At 50.0% G+C, this 16542-nt stretch overlaps 1 long non-coding RNA gene across 1 annotated transcript in view; it reads left to right on the top strand.

The window, feature by feature from the left end:
• LOC138283420 (uncharacterized) overlaps nucleotides 1-16053 on the top strand; it is a 136854-nt gene extending 120801 nt beyond the window's left edge. The window contains exon 3 of the long non-coding RNA XR_011201249.1: nucleotides 15042-16053. This is a non-coding gene — a long non-coding RNA (uncharacterized lncRNA). The remainder of the gene's footprint in view (nucleotides 1-15041) is intronic.
• Nucleotides 16054-16542: the final 489 nt, after the last annotated feature.

A 16542-nucleotide genomic window follows, 5' to 3' on the forward strand; every position in this document is an offset into this window, starting at 1 on the left:
CTGCAGTGGCAAAGGCCCTCCCGGGAATCTTTTCCAGGGTGGGTTTTCCTAAAGAGGTGGTGTAAGACAGAGGTAGCAACTTCATGTCTGCATGCCTAAAAGCAATGTGGAAGGAGTGTGGTGTTACCTACAAGTTCACCACCTCTTACCATCCACAAACAAATGGTCTGGTTGAGAGGTTTAATAAAACTCTCAAAGGTATGATAAAGGGACTCCCTCAAAAACTCAGAAGGAGATGGGATGTCCTATTACCTTGCCTCCTTTTTGCTTACAGGGAGGTACCCCAGAAAGGAGTGGGCTTCAGCCCCTTTGAACTCCTCTTTGGGCACCCTGTAAGAGGTCCACTTACTGTTGTGAAGGAGGGTTGCGAACAACCTTTAAAAGCTCCTAAACAGGACATAGTAGACTATATACTTGGCCTAAGATCCAGAATGATTGAGTAAATGAAAAAGGCCAGTAAAAACCTTCAGGCCAGCCAGGAGCTGCAAAAGCAATGGCATGACCAGAAGGCTGTTCTGATCCAGTACCAACCAGGACAGAAGGTGTGGGTATTGGAGCCTGTGGCCCCAAGAGCACTCCAGGACAAATGGAGTGGACCCCATCTAATTGTTGAGAAGAAGGGTGAGGTTACCTATTTGGTAGACCTGGGCACTGCCAGGAGTCCCCTTACGGTGATTCATGTCAACCGCATGAAACCCTACTATAACAGGGCTGATCTCACCCTGCTCATGGCAACAGATGAGGGACAGGAAGAAGAGAATGACCCTCTCCCTGACCTCTTCTTTACCACTGAAGCAGATGCCTTAGTGGAGGGAGTAGGTTTAGCAGATTGTCTGACTGCAGAACAGAAAGACAACTGTATCAGTCTCCTAAGCCAATTTTCAGACCTCTTTTCACTTGTACCAGGTACAACATCCTGGTGTGAACACACAATTGACACTGGAGACAGCCTGTCTGTCAAAAGTAAAATGCATAGGCAGCCGGGCCATGTCAGAGACTGCATTAAACAAGAGGTGCAGAAAATGTTGGATCTGGGGGTGATTGAACCTCCTGAAAGCCCCTGGGCTAGCCCAGTGGTTCTTGTACCACAATCTCACACCAAAGAAGGAAAGAAAGAGATGTGGTTTTGTGTAGATTACAGAGGGCTCAATCAGGTAACAAAAACTGATGCTCACCCTATTCCCAGGGCAGATGAGCTCATTGATACACTGGCTTCTGCCAAGTATCTTAGCACTTTTGATCTAACTGCAGGGTATTGGCAGATTAGATTGGCAGAAGATGCTAAACCAAAGACTGAATTGTCTACCATAGGAGGGCACTACCAATTCACAGTAATGCCCTTTCGTTTGAAAAATGCGCCTGCCACTTTTCAGAGGTTGGTGAATACAGTCCTGCAAGGGTTGGAGGCTTTCAGTGCAGCATATCTAGATGATATTGCTGTTTTTAGCTCAACCTGGGATGATCATCTGGTCCACCTGTGGAAAGTTTTGGAGGCCCTGCAAAAGGCAGGCCTCACTATCAAGGCCTCAAAGTGCCAGATAAGGCAGGGGAAAGTGGTTTATCTGGGCCACCTGGTTGGTGGAGAACAGATTGCACCACTACAGGGGAAAATCCAGACCATCATGGATTGGGTTCCCCCTACAACTCAGACCCAGGTGAGAGCCTTTCTAGACCTCACAGGGTACTACAGGAGATTCATCAAGAATTATGGCTCCATAGCAGCCCCTCTTAATGATCTCACAAGCAAGAAACTGCCTAAGAAGGTATTATGGACAGCTAGCTGTCAGAAAGCTTTTGAGGAGCTCAAACAGGCCATGTGCTCTGCACCTGTCCTAAAAAGCCCATGTTACTCCAAGAAATTCATTGTTCAAACTGATGCATCTGGGGTAGGGGTAGTACTATCACAACTGAATTCTGAGGGCCAGGATCAACCAGTTGCTTTTATCAGCAGAAGGTTGACCCCTAGAGAAAAGCATTGGTCTGCCACAGAGAGGGAGGCCTTTGCTGTCGTCTAGGCACTGAAAAAGTTGAGACCATACCTGTTTGGTACTCACTTTATTGTTCAGACAGACCACAAACCTCTACTTTGGCTAAAGCAAATGAAAGGTGAAAACCCTAAATTGTTGAGGTGGTCCATATCTCTACAGGGAATGGACTATACAGTGGAACATAGACCTGGGAGTACCCACTCCAATGCAGATGGACTCTCCAGATATTTTCACTTAGACAATGAAGACTCATCTGGACAAGGCTAGTCTTATTGTCCTTCGTTGGGGGGGAGGGGGTTGTGTAGGAAAGTACCATCTTGCCTGGCATGTTACCCCCATTTTTCACTGTATGTATGTTGTTTTAGCCATTGTGGCACTGGGATCCTGCTAGACAGTACCCCGGCGCTCATAGTATGTGCCCTGTATGTGTTCCCTGTGTGGTGCCTAACTGTATCACTGAGGCTCTGCTAACCAGAACCTCAGGGTTTATGCTCTCTCTGCTTTCTAAATTTGTCACTGCAGGCTAGTGACTAAATTTACCAATTCTCATTGGCACACTGGTACACCCATATAATTCCCTTGTATGTGGTACTTAGGTACCCGAGGTATTGGGGTTCCAGGAGATCCCTATGGGCTGCAGCATTTCTTTTGCCACCCATAGGGAGCTCAGGCAATTCTTACACAGGCCTGCCATTGCAACCTGAGTGAAATAACATCCACATTATTTCACAGCCATTTTTCACTGCACATAAGAAACTTATAAGTCACCTATATGTCTAACCCTCACTTAGTGAAGGTTTGGTGCCAAGTTAGTTAGTGTGTGGGCATCCTGGCACTAGCCAAGGTGCCCCCACATCGTTCAGCGCAAATTCCCCAGACTTTGTGAGTGTGGGTACACCATTACATGTGTGCACTATACATAGGTCACTACCTATGTATAGCGTCACAATGGTAACTCCGAACATGGCCATGTATCATGTCTAAGATCATGGAATTGTCACCCCAATACCATTCTGGTATTAGGGGGACAATTCCATGATCCCCCAGGTCTCTAGCACAGAACCCGGGTACTGCCAAACTGCCTTTCTGGGGTTTCCACTGCAGCTGCTGCTGCTGCCAACCCCTCAGACAGGATTCTGCCCTCCTGGGGTCTGGGCAGCCCCAACCCAGGAAGGCAGAACAAAGGATTTCCTCTGAGAGAGGGTGTTACACCCTCTCCCTTTAGAAATAGGTGTGAAGGGCTGTGGAGGATTAGCCTCCCCCAGCCTCTGGAAATGCTTTGATGGGCACAGATGGTGCCCATCTCTGCATAAGCCAGTCTACACCGGTTCAGGGATCCCCCAGCCCTGCTCTGGTGCGAAACTGGACAAAGGAAAGGGGAGTAACCACTCCCCTGACCAGTACCTCCCAGGGGAAGTGCCCAATGCTCCTCCAGTGTGTCCCAGACCTCTGCCATCTTGGATTCAGAGATGTTGGGGGCACACTGGACTGCTCTGAGTGGCCAGTGCCAGCAGGTGACGTCAGAGACCCCCTCTGATAGGCACTTACCTTTCTTGGTAGCCAATCCTCCTTTCTAGGTAGCCAAACCTCCTTTTCTGGCTATTGAGGGTCTCTCCTCTGGAGTATTCTTCAGGTAACGAATGCAAGAGCTCACTAGAGTTCCTCTGCACTTCCCTCTTCGACTTCTGCCAAGGATCGACCTCCGAATGCTCCAGGACGCATGCAAAACCGCAGCAAAGTAGCAAGACGACTACCAGCAACACTGTAGCGCCTAATCCTGCCGGCTTTCTTGACTGCCTCCTGGTGGTGCATGCTCTGAGGGCTGTCTGCCTTCACCCTGCACTGGAAATCCCGAAGAAATCTCCTGTGGGTTGACGGAGTCTTCCCCCTGCTAACGCAGGCACCAAAAGACTGCATCACCGGTCCTCTGGGTCCCCTCTCATCCTGACGAGCGTAGTCCCTGGAACACAGGAACTCTATCCAAGTGACTGCCACAGTCCAGTGATCCTTCAGTCCAAGTTTGGTGGAGGTACGTCCTTGCCTCGCCATGCTAGACTTCAAACCTGTGTACTGCCTGATTTGCTGTTGCTCCGGCTTCTGTGCACTTCTCCAAGGTTTCCTTTGTGCACAGCCTAGCCTGGGTCCCCAGCAGTCCGTCCTGAAGTGCTCAACCCTCTGAGTTGGACTCCAACGTCATGGGACTCTCCTTTGTGACTCTGAGCCAGCTCCAGTTCACAAATCTTCTAAGTGCCTGTTTTGGTACCTCTGCGGGTGCTGCCTGCTTCTGTGGGGGCTCTCTGAGTTGCTGAGCGCCCCCTCTGTCTCCTGCTCCAAGGGGCAACATCCTGGTCCTTCCTGGTTCCCAGCAGCATCCAACAACCTCTACCACGACCCTTGCAGCTAGCAAGGCTTGTTTGTGGTATTTCTGCGTGGAAACACTTCTGCAACCTCCAGCACGCCGTGGGACATCTTCCATCCAAAGGAGAAGTATAGGAGGCTGGCCTGGCTTATAGTGGGTACCTTGTGGTACTTACACCCTGTGCCAGGTCCAGTTGTCCCTTATTAGTAGAATAGAGGTGTTTCTAGCAGCTTAGGCTGATAGAAGGTAGCTATGGCAAAGCAGCTTAGGCTGAACTAGGAGACATGCAAAGCTCCTACTATACCACTTATATCATATGCACAATATCATAAGAAAACACAATACTCAGAGTTACTAAAAATAAAGGTACTTTATTTTTATGACAATATGCCACAAGTATCTCAGTGAGTACCCTCAGTAAGAAGGTAAGTAATATACACAAGTTATATGTACACAAACCCAAAACAGGTAAGTAAGAGTAAGAAAAGTAATGCAAACAGTGTAGAATTACAGTAGGATGCAATAAGTGAACATAGGTCTAGGGGCAACACAAACCATATACTCCAAAAGTGGAATGCGAATCACGAATGGACCCCAGACCTATGGGAGCTTGTAGAGGGTCGCTGGGACTGTAAAAAAACAGTCAGGGTGTCCAAGATACCCCACCCCAAGACCCTGAAAAGTAGGAGTAAAGTACACCTACTACCCCAATAGAACACAATAGTCGTGATGGGGGACTCTGCAAGAACCACAAACACCAGCAAAGCACTGAAGACGGGCTCCTGGACCTGAGGACCTGCAAGGCAAGGGGACAAAGTCCAAGAGTCGTGATAGTGTCCAGGGGGGCAGGAGCCCAGGAAACCTCGGATGAAGGTGCAAGAAGGCTGCTTCCGGATGGAAGAAGCTTAGGATTCTGCAACAACGAAGAGAGATAGGAACTTCTTGTAGGAAGGTAGCCTCTTTCTAGCCTTGTTACCCCCACTTTTGGCCTGTTTATGAGTATATGTCAGGGTGTTTTCACTGCCTCACTGGGATCCTGCTAGCCAGGGCCCAGTGCTAATAGTGAAGACCCTATGTTGTCAGTGTGTTTGTTATGTGTAACTGGAATCCTGCTAGCCAAGACCCCAGTGCTCATAAGTTTGTGGCCTATATGCGTTCCCTGTGTGGTGCCTAACTGTATCACTGAGGCTCTCCTAACCAGAACCTCAGTGTTTATGCTCTCTCTGCTTTCTAAATTTGTCACTGCAGGCTAGTGACTAATTTAAAAAAAAAAAAAATTTATTCAGTTTTGTATACAGAACAAAAACATTCAATAATACAAAACAAGTCCCTCGACGGGAAAAGTCAGTGAGAGAAAAGAAACATTGCAAACCATATAGCTTCAATAATATCCCACGTCACAAGAGGCTCTCAGCTAAAGTCTCTACTTATATGCTACAGTATCAAGGGAACCATCTTCAAAAATCCACCACACCGGCGGAGCAAGGAGTTCACAGCCCCGGTGCAGGGGAAAAACGTACACATCAAAGGTCATAACTGACATAGTCGAGGGGAAGGAACTACAGGAGAAAACAATCGCAAAACTACAAAAAAGGCAGGTGGAGCAAGCAGTCACATCGCTCAGGCTTATCTTATACCATAGTAACACATACAATCCATGGGGGGGTGAACCTAGCGGTTGGGAGCCACCAATCACACAGCACCTTCCTTCCGGGCCGCCAAGTATTTATTCAGGGGGGCCCAAATATCCTTAGGACGGGATCCCTCTGGCATAAGTCCCCCGAATACTGACAACGGATCATGACAAAAGGCCGCATCTCTTAGCCATTCAGACCGGCGAGGAGCCTTCCCTCGGCCCCAGCACATAGCAACCCTGCGCTTAGCCAACAACATAAGGAGGCCTACTAGACGCCTATGCTGTCCCTGAATCTCATCCATACATCCCAACAGTGCAATCTTAGGGGAAAGAGGAAACTCCAGCTCCACCATTTCAGCAAGCGACTGCCAGACCTCCGCCCAGAAATTATATACCTCCGCACATTCCCACGGCAGATGTAAAAAACCGGCGTCCTGGGTCCCGCAGCGAGCGCAGTGTGTATCCTCCAGCAGCCCCATGGAGTGGAGACTCTTGGGCGTATAATATAGTCGATGCAGAAATTTAAAGTGCAACAATCGTAACCTATAATTCGGGGACAATGCTTTCATGTGAGCGCAACATCTGCGCCACATTGCCTCCGGGATAGGCTCTCCCACATCTCTCTCCCATGCAGCTCTAGAGGACACCCCGGGCCCATTCCCCAGCTCCTGCATAGAACTGTACAGCTTTGTTATCAACTTAGAGGGGGATCTCGCACCACAGAGTACCTCGAGTGCTCGAAACTCCGAGGGAGCTCCAGTCTCATCAAAAAGTCGATCTCGGAGCAAAGCACGAACCCGGAGAGCGTAAAATCGCTGCAGCGCTGTACCATCACAGCTAGAGAGCGCATCAGAAATGTCCAACAAACGGCCGTCTACTAACCAGTCTCCCAGCACCAGCAGGTCAGCGTCTCGAAGAAAACCACGCACCCCACCATCCTGGAACATCTGCGTGTGAGCAATCGCCATAACAGGCAGCGAAGGGGCGAATGGTACATCAACTCCAGAACGCTGCATCAGCGCCTTCCACGCTCTCGCCGTGCAGGCCACCGTGTCGATTCCCCTAGTACGGGATGGACCCCGCCTACCAAGCACACGCACCAAGGCTTCAGGCCACACAGAGTTGCTCTCAGGCACCAAATGTGGCATATAGCGTGTCGGATTCAGCCAGTAGTACGCAAAATGCACCTGAGCACTGATAATATAGCTCCAGGTCCGCGGCAGCCAGTCCGCCCAGTTCAAACGGCAACGTCATTTTCTCCCATGCAATACGCGGTTGACGTCCCGCCCATGCCAATCGAATGAGTGCAGACCTGAGGCGTCGGAAGTAGCCCCTAGTTAACGGAAGTGGAAGATTCACGAACAAATACAGGAATTTAGGGAGAACCACCATCTTTGCAATGGCAATACGCCCAATTAGCGAAAGCGGCAAAGCCCTCCAGAGCTCCACCTTTTCCTCCAGCCAAGTCAGCGCTACCCCATAGTTAGCTAGACGTAACGCATCCTCGTCACAGCACAGGTGTATGCCCAGATAGCGCACCGGGCCCTCCGCCCAAACCAAAGGATATCGAGAATCAAATCTCTCCACGCTAGAAGTCAGAGGCAGGATCACCGACTTTGACCAGTTAATATTAACACCAGAAAAATTCCCGAAGCGCACAATTTCATCTAGTAGAATATCTAGATTCTGTCCTGGATTCCGCACGTATAACGCAATATCATCCGCATACAAAGATATCAAGACAGGACGTTGCCGAAACTGTAAGCCCCTGCCACTGTGTTTCTGTTGCAATCCCGCCGCCAACGGCTCCATTGCAGCCGCAAAAAGAAGCGGAGACAGTGGGCACCCCTGGCGTGTACCCCGCAAAACAGGAAATGGAGCCGATACACTTCCATTGAGGCGCAACCTGGCCGCGGGCAGGGTATACAGCAGTCTAATCCAGTTCACAAAACGCATGCTAAGTCCCACTCGGCCCAAAAGCGCAAACATATACTCCCAAGCCAGGGAGTCAAAAGCCTTGGCTGCATCAAGAAACACCGCAGCTACATCATCGCCAGCCTCCAATGAGCCCACCACCGCAAAGAAGGTGCGCAAATTATGGCACATGGATCTCCCAGGAACAAAACCTGATTGATCTGGAAGTACCAACCTGGAGAGAAGTGGCTGCAAGCGCGTCGCTATCATCTTTGCAAGAATTTTATTATTGATGTTTATCATGGAGAGTGGGCGATAAGAATCACATTGTGTCGGGTCCTTCCAAGGCTTCAAAACTGTTATTATTAAAGCCTCCCGAAGGGAGGCTGGGAGTGACCCAGTCTCTAGAGATTCCTCATACACCTCTAGCAAACACGGAGCAAGGATATCTACATATTCTTTATAAAATGCAGGGGTCAGTCCATCAGCATCAGGAGACTTATCCCCAGGTAAACTTAGAATTGCCGCCGCCACCTCCTCTACTGTAAACGCCATATCCAAATACGCCCTATGTGCCTCCTCAAACCACACCAGCGCAATATTCTCAAAGTACTCCTGCATATCTACCTCCTTCAGACCTACCGGGACCGCATATAGGTGCGTGAAATATTCTGTAAATACTTGCAATACACCACTCGATCCGGTCACCCTGCCGCCCTCAGCGTCTGTCACCTCGGTGACATAGTTACTGGCCCAGGGTCTACGAAGTAATCCCGCTAACGTTCTCCCGGCTCTCTCGCCCTCCCCATACCTACAAGCCTGTGCATGTCTCCCAAGGAAACAAACTTCCCTTAGGGAGACCACCTCATACAAGGATACCTCACGTCTGATCTCCGCAAGGACCTCACTTGACCATGTCGCCGCCAAGCGTCGTTCCAGCTCACTAAGCCTCCCTTCAATATCGGCCATCTCCCGTCTTAAAGCTTTCACAATCCCGTGCTGCTTCGCGAGACAAACCCCACGAATAACCACTTTAAATGCCTCCCAAACGGTGCCGGGAGACCCCACCGATCCTCGATTCTCAGCAAAAAAAAAAACGGATCGCATCCCGTACTTCCTCCCGAAAGATCTCGTCTCGGAGTGCTCCGCTGGGCAATCGCCACATAACCATCGGTTGCAGCTCACTAGAGATCGCCAATTCTAATAACACCGGCGAGTGGTCCGATAGCGTACGGGGGAGATGGTCAACCGCTCTAGTCCAAGCCTCCACATCTCTGGTGCCCAACCACCGATCAATGCGAGACCAGCTACCATGGAAGCAACTCAAGCAGGTGACCTCACGCACACCTACATGCCTCTGCCTCCATAAGTCCACCAGAGCTCCGCTATTCATCACTGCCGCCAGCGATCTCGCCGAAGAGGCATGTTGCACCCTGGCCACACTTTCGCGGTCCAACTTAGCATCTAGGACTACATTAAAATCTCTGCCCCAGATCACAGCTCCAGCACCCAGCGACTCCACAAGACGCCACACCTCCAGGAAAAACTCCGGGTCATCAATATTCGGTCCATACACAGCCACAAGTCTACAAGCCCTGTCCAGCAACGTTCCGCTCAGTAACACATACCTGCCGTTGGGATCAATAATAATTTCGCGCATACGCCACTTCAATCCTTTGCGGATAATAATTGCTACCCCGCGCGCGTAGCTAGAATATGTAGAGCAATGAGCCTCCCCAACCCAACCAACTTTCAGTCTGCCAACAGCAGACGCCATCAGATGTGTCTCTTGTATCATACATATGTCAATACCATGTCGCTTAACATAAGCAGTCACCAAGCGAACCTTCCGATTATCATTGAGCCCCCGCACGTTCCATGTCAAGCATCTAACAGCAGAGGTAGCTTCACCCTTCATCCAGAACAACAGCTGCACAGCACTGCATGCAACCACACCTCTCCACCTGCCTAGAACTTAACAAAAAAGCAACCTGGAACATTTCCAAATGAACCCAAGCCCCCCACCGCCCACATAGGCCCCCCAATCGGACCCTCGCAATTACCCTCACATCCAACCCCAAAGTCCACCCAGGGAACTTAAAGCGATCAATTACTGGACTCATCCTAGGGGCAGAAGCCTGCCAGATAGCTCTCCACCCAGAATATTCTAGGGAAGAGGGGCAATTGGGCCAAGCAGCAGCTACACAGCAGGGGCCCGATCACGGAGCAGACTCGCACGTCCCCGCAGCCCCAAACAAAGCAGTAATCCATACACGCCGGTTAATCATTGTCACTAAGAGCGGCATCCTCTGCACCTGCCCTTCCAGGACCCGCAGCCCCGGGCTGTCGTGGTAGTCGTCTAGCAAATGTAATCGCCTGCTTTGCATCCGAGAAATACAGCGTCTTGCCCTCATGCCGCACCCTCAGTCTAGCCGGTTATAACAGGGCGAATCCAACTCCAGCCTGGCTCAGTAGACGCTTCGTCGGCTGAAAGGCCCGCCTTTGGGCCTGCACACCTGGGGTGTAATCAGGGAAAAAGTTTATTTCGGAGTTCCTGTATACTAGAGGCCTTCTCTCCCTAGCCAAACGGAGGACAGCGTCTCGGTCCCTGTAATTCAGTAGACGCGCAATAATTGGACGAGGAGGTGTACCCGGCGGGGGCCGAGGTCCCAGAGACCGATGGGCTCTTTCAATCACCAACATCCGGGAGAGCTCGCCAGCAAACAGTTCCTGCAACATATTCTCCACGAAGTCTTCCATACGACCCATATCAGTGGCCTCCGGCAGCCCCCCAATGCGTATGTTATTGCGCCGGGACCTAGCCTCCAAGTCCTCGTTCTTGTTCCGTATCACCTCTAGGAGACGCTCCATTTGCGCAATCTGTTCTCTGTCACCACTACGCGCATCCTCTATTTCAGACGTACGTGACTCCAGGACCTCAAACCTGGCATCATGGTCATCGACCCGGGCTCTTTTGCGATCAAGCCGTTCCGACACATGGTCCAGCTTGGCATCAATGCCTGCCAAGCTAGTCTTAAGTTCCAAGAACATGGACCGCACAGATATCTCTGGAGACTTGTCCTCGATCTCAGTGTCTCCAGGCTGGGAGGCGGCGGGAGCGCTGCGTTTTCCTCCACCCGCGAAGGTGAGCTTGGCTTGTCGCTTATCTGCCTTGCCCATCATTCAATACAATACAGGTAATCGTAGCTAGTATCAGCTCTGGAAAAGAAATGAAGGCTGTAGGTCCACACCTCCGAAAATCATCCAGCTGGCAGCTCAGTTCTGCTCACAGGGCCACAAACAGCTTCCAGGCGCTCTAGCTCGCCGCCCAGCCACTCCAAACCCAACCAGCCTCCTTTATGGGAGCACCGCCGACCAGCCAGCAGCAAAGCAATCCACGCAGCACAAGAGGGGGGAGAAAAGACCTGGGGCAGACTCCAAACGCCAGGGCCAGGGTATTCCGCCGCCCCAAGCCACCAGGAGACCCCACCAAAGCACTCCTCTGCACCAGACCTGGCCTCCGTCCCCCGTCTCACCACCTGCACCAGTGTCCTCTCGGTCCTTCAGTCAGGGGCGGTTCAGGCCTTCCAGTGCCGCATTTAGGCCTCCCCCAGCTGGATCCACAGAAGAGTATCTCAGGACCAAGTCGTAACCCTCTCCGGCCGTCCTTTCACCTGAGTGTAAAAGTCCAGACCATCCCTCCTCTTCGGCCGTCTCTTCGTCCGGGGGGCCGGAAAGCTCCTCTCCTCCAGCGCGCTCTCCACTCACCTCAGCCGTCTAGGCTCAATCCCGGCAGCAGCACGCACAGCCGGGAGCACGCGGGCCGGAAGGCCCAAGAAAATCCTCCGGCAGCAGGGCAATAGGGGCCCAAGGGGTTAAATATCATCTGCCGCGATATACTCCAGGGGGGGGGGGGTGTCCGCGGCTCGATGCAGCCGCCGAATAGGCCCCCCGAGCTCTCCCGAGGCCGGCAGCAGTCCCAGCGCCTCCCCTCCTCCACGCGCGCAATCAGCATCCGCGCGCACGGGGAGCTGCCGGGGCCAGACCCGCCCACATGGAGCCGGCCTCCCCGAGTCCGTCCGGGCCGCTCCCCGGTCCACCAGAGAGTCACCGAGGACTCCGGGCAACTCCTCGAGGGTCTGCACACGCCGTAGCCACCTGGAGGATAAGTTAAATAGAATCAGTAGCCCGGGGCCCGGCAGAGCCTCACGCCGTGTCGGCCATCTTGCCCGGCGGCTAGGCCACGCTCCCAGGCTAGTGACTAAATTTACCAGTTCTCATTGGCACACTGGTACACCCATATAATTCCCTTGTATATGGTACTCAGGTACCCAGGGTATTGGGGTTCCAGGAGATCCCTATGGGCTGCAGCATTTCTTTTGCCACCCATGGGGAGCTCAGACAATTCTTACACAGGCCTGCCACTGCAGCGTGAGTGAAATAACGTCCACGTCCTAGGTAAGTGGATTGTGTAGAGGGGGGCTGGGAGTACTAGGAAAGCCTAAAGGTAAGTGCCATAACACCCCCCAGCGATCAGGAAAGCAGGAGTAAATCACTTTAAATTCCCCAGAACACCCACTTGGAAGAAAAGAAGAATAATGCAAAGCCCAGAAGAGACTGCAAGACATCAATGGATTCCTGGACAAGAGGACCTGTGCAAGAATGGGACCAAGTCCAGCAAGCACAGCAGAGTCCAGGAAGGGCAGAAGCCCCTACCCACCAGACTGAAGGTGCAAGTGAAGAGTCGACGGTGATGAAGGAGAGTCAGCACTGCACCCCAGAAGACAAAGTTGAGTTCCTGGAGGATGCAGGTGATGACCCACACCAGAAGGAGGATTGCAGTCGGGTTTGCGTCTTCAGATTCCACCAATAAGCCTTGACACACGCAAAACGTGCGGTTAGCAGAAAGTGGAGCTGCCTGTGACCAGGAAGGACCAGGTGGACTCTACCCAGGACGGGGAGTCATAGGGGGCCCTCAGCAGCACAGAGAGCACACAGAAGCACAGGCAGGACCCACAGGACGGGGATATTAAAGTCGAAGAAGGAGCCCATGCAGCACTACAAAAAAGGATCCCACGTCGCTGGAGACAACTCAGGTAGGTTTGCATCGAATGCTGGAATGGAATGCTGGGGGCTAGAGCTTCAAGATGCCTGAAGATCATTTGGAAAATATGCCAACAAGCCTTGGCAGCTGCAAATGACGCCCTGCATGGGCAGGCAAGTGCTTACCTCCACCCAAGTTGGACAGCTGGAAGAGAGGACCATCGGGACCACTTCAGTCCACCACCCGTGATACAGGATCCATGCAGCTCAGCAGGAGAGGGGATCCACGATTTCTTCTTCTTTCTGGTGCAGGCTGAGGAGGGTCTGTCCTCACAGGATGCACGACTGGGAAAATGTTGCAGTTGCTGGAAGGAGCCATGGATACAATGTTGCAGGAGGTGTCTTGCTTGTTGTTGCAGGTGTCGGGTCCTGGAGCACCCTGATGCAGTTTCTTCAGTCAGAAGTTGAAGTGGAGGTTGCAGAGGAATCCTGTGGGAGTTTTGCAAACCTAATCAGAGGAACTACCCAAGAGAGAGACCCTAAACATCCCTGAAAGGGGGATTGGTCATCTAGCTGGGTGACCACCTATCAGGAAGGGACTCTGACGTCACCTGCTGGCACTGGCCACTCAGATGCGTCCAGAGTTCCCTTCCCACCTTAAATTCAAGATGACAAAATCGAGGGACCCTCTGGAGGAGCTCTGAGCACCACCCCTGGGGTTGTGATGGGCAGGGGAGTGGTCACTTCCCTTTCCTTTGTCCAGTTTTGCGCCAGAGCAGGGACTGTGGGTCCCTGAACTGGTGTAGACTGGTTTACGCAAGGAGGGCACCAAATGTGCCCTTCAAAGCATTGCCAGTGGCTTGGGGAGGCTACACCTTCCAAGCCTATAACACCTATTTCCAAAGGGAGAGGGTATAACACCCCACTCCCAAAGGAAACCCTTTGTTCTGCCTTCCTGGACTTGAGCTGCTCAAGCAACAGGAGGACAGAAACCTGTCTATGAGGTGGCAGCAGCTTGGGCTGCTCGAAAAACTTCAAAAGGCTGTAATGGTAATTCTACGGTTCCTCTTAGGGCCCCCCAGAGTGCATGGGACCATACAACCAATGCTTGCAAAAGCATTGGGGTATGATTCCAACATTTTTTATACCAAACACGCATATGTTCGGAGTTACCATTATGCAGCTGGACATAGGTAATGACATATTTCCAGCACACGTGTAAAATGGCATCCCCGCACTCACGAAGTCCAGGAAAATGGGCCTGGAGTTCATGGGGGCACCTCTGCTAGTGCACGGGTCCCCTCACACACAGGTACTTTGTACCCTGCCATCTGGGCTAGAAGGCCTGCCATATGGGTAACTTATAAGTGACCTGGTGTAGTGAAAAGTGATAGTGAAATGGTGCTTGCACCTTTTCATGCAGGCTGCAATGGCAGTCCTGCATAACCCTTTGCCTGGGCTCCCTAAGGGGGAAAAATATATGCTGCAGCCCATAGGGATCCCCTGGAAACCCAATGCCCTGGGTCCCTAGGTACCATATACTAGGGACTTACAGCGGGACACCAATGTGCCAATTGTGAGATGAAATACAGAGCTTTTGGGAGAGAGCATAATCACTGGTGTCCTGGTTAGCAGGATCCCAGTGAACATAGTCAAATACACTGACACCAGGCAGAAAAAGGGGGTAACCATACCAAGAAAGAGGTTACTTTCCTACAGAGCGTGTAGAAAATGCTCTGTTCACTTGAAGACTTACTTATAACTGTGTCATTACGTTCTTTATGAGGGTATTTTCTTGGAAATGTTTTAACTCCTTGATGAAAAAATAATACTTAAAGTTTAAATATATAACAGACACCAAACTGTAATACCTGGCAAGTAATTTTCGCCGTGCTTTAACCATCATGGTATAATAACCTGAACATTAACAACAATCTAGTGTTGCCATTTAGTATGCTGATACGGAATTTTTTGGTTTTATTTGACCATGCTTGTATTTAGAACAAATTACGAATAAAGTAAGTGTTTCTGATAGGTTTTTATTTTAGTGCTGGTCCACCACTAGTTGCTTATGGTTCTTTTGTCTGTGTTTTTTTTCCAGGGAGAACAAAATCCAGAGATGTAAAACATCCAGTCGCTGATTTTTCATGCCAGCCGTAGAGCAAGTTTTGTTCCATCATTCCGTTCTTCTGGATATTTCAGTAGATGAAGTTATCTGAAATACTACAGCTACGCATAAATGCCCACACGTGTAGTCTTTGCCTACATTACGATGAAAAGTATGTGAGAGTAGTCCTGCTATCAGTAAAGTCCAAAAAAATAGTACATTTTATGGTATACCTTAAACCAAAATTGATATTATTTTTTATGGGATATTTCAGCATGCAAGTTTCATCCTTACCTATCTCAAGAATGCATTCAGTCTTCAAAGCATGTGAAAGGATGTTTTTTGACATGCGAAATGTTACTTAAAATCTGATGGATATTGCATGTTAGTTTCCCTTCTAAAGCAGCTGTAAAGTGGTGCCTAGTATCGGTAGCACCTAAGGGAGTGCTAACCACTCAGATAGTAGGTGTGTCGCCGTGGAGAAATTCTGTTTAAACATCACAGATTTTACGACCTAACTATTGCCTCCTAGTTGGCATCGACTTAAGGTTGGACTGTCAACATGAGAAAAATTCTGTGGAACTAACAAGTGCGATGTATCTTTTAAAACAAGGAAATACATGTTTTGTAAAAAAAAAAATATATATATTTTAAAATTCGTGTTTATACTGACAAGTTATTTTTTTATATGAACATTATTTCCATGAAAGCTTTTAAGTATTTTTTGTTGAAAGTATTTAATTGAGTACACATTGACCCTCATTACGAGTACCCCGAAGTGTTATGCACTAATTATTGAACCCAGTAAAATCTGCTGCCCCTTGTGTCTGAATCTTCTGGGTATGATGATTAGCACCAGTCACAAGCATCCCGATACACATGAGCAATAACATACTTTCCATGCCAAAATCTGCATGTCCTCGTATTTACCGCGTCTTTTCTTCCCCTGAAAAACGTTTACAGGGGAAAACTAAATGGGTGAAGAGTGGTAAACGGAACTTTCTGTAATTCCGACCAGTGCACACAAAAAGTGGTTCGCAGGTGGTCGCAGTGCACACAAAAAGTGGTGTGGAGGGGTCGCAAAAATGCAGCCCCCGTAATTGAGCTCTTTATATTTGTTAATAAAACCGTGATAAGCTATACATTCAAATGTACAATGGATTAAGAATAACCAGGGCAAGCAAATATTCCATTACTAATCACTAAGATCAAACATATAGCAAAGTAAGTTCAATTGAGCACAATTAACCTTGACAAACACAATTTTGTTAAAATAGATAAGAGCAATGCAAACTTTGACCAGACCACATGGGAAGGCTCTCCTTTAGTGAGGGGTGTGGAATAAAAAGGGTTGGAAATAAAGGTAGTCCCATACACTCTGAGATGGGAAATTGAGGTGTTTTTGGGCAGCTCTAATAGCTCTTTTTACAAACCCAGGGACAGATTTACCAAAGTTTTGTGTCACCCTTGCGCCATGCAAGGGGGCACAACGGCG

This window comes from Pleurodeles waltl, chromosome 3_1 (assembly GCF_031143425.1).
Source record: "Pleurodeles waltl isolate 20211129_DDA chromosome 3_1, aPleWal1.hap1.20221129, whole genome shotgun sequence".
Classification (NCBI taxonomy): Eukaryota; Metazoa; Chordata; class Amphibia; order Caudata; family Salamandridae; genus Pleurodeles; species Pleurodeles waltl.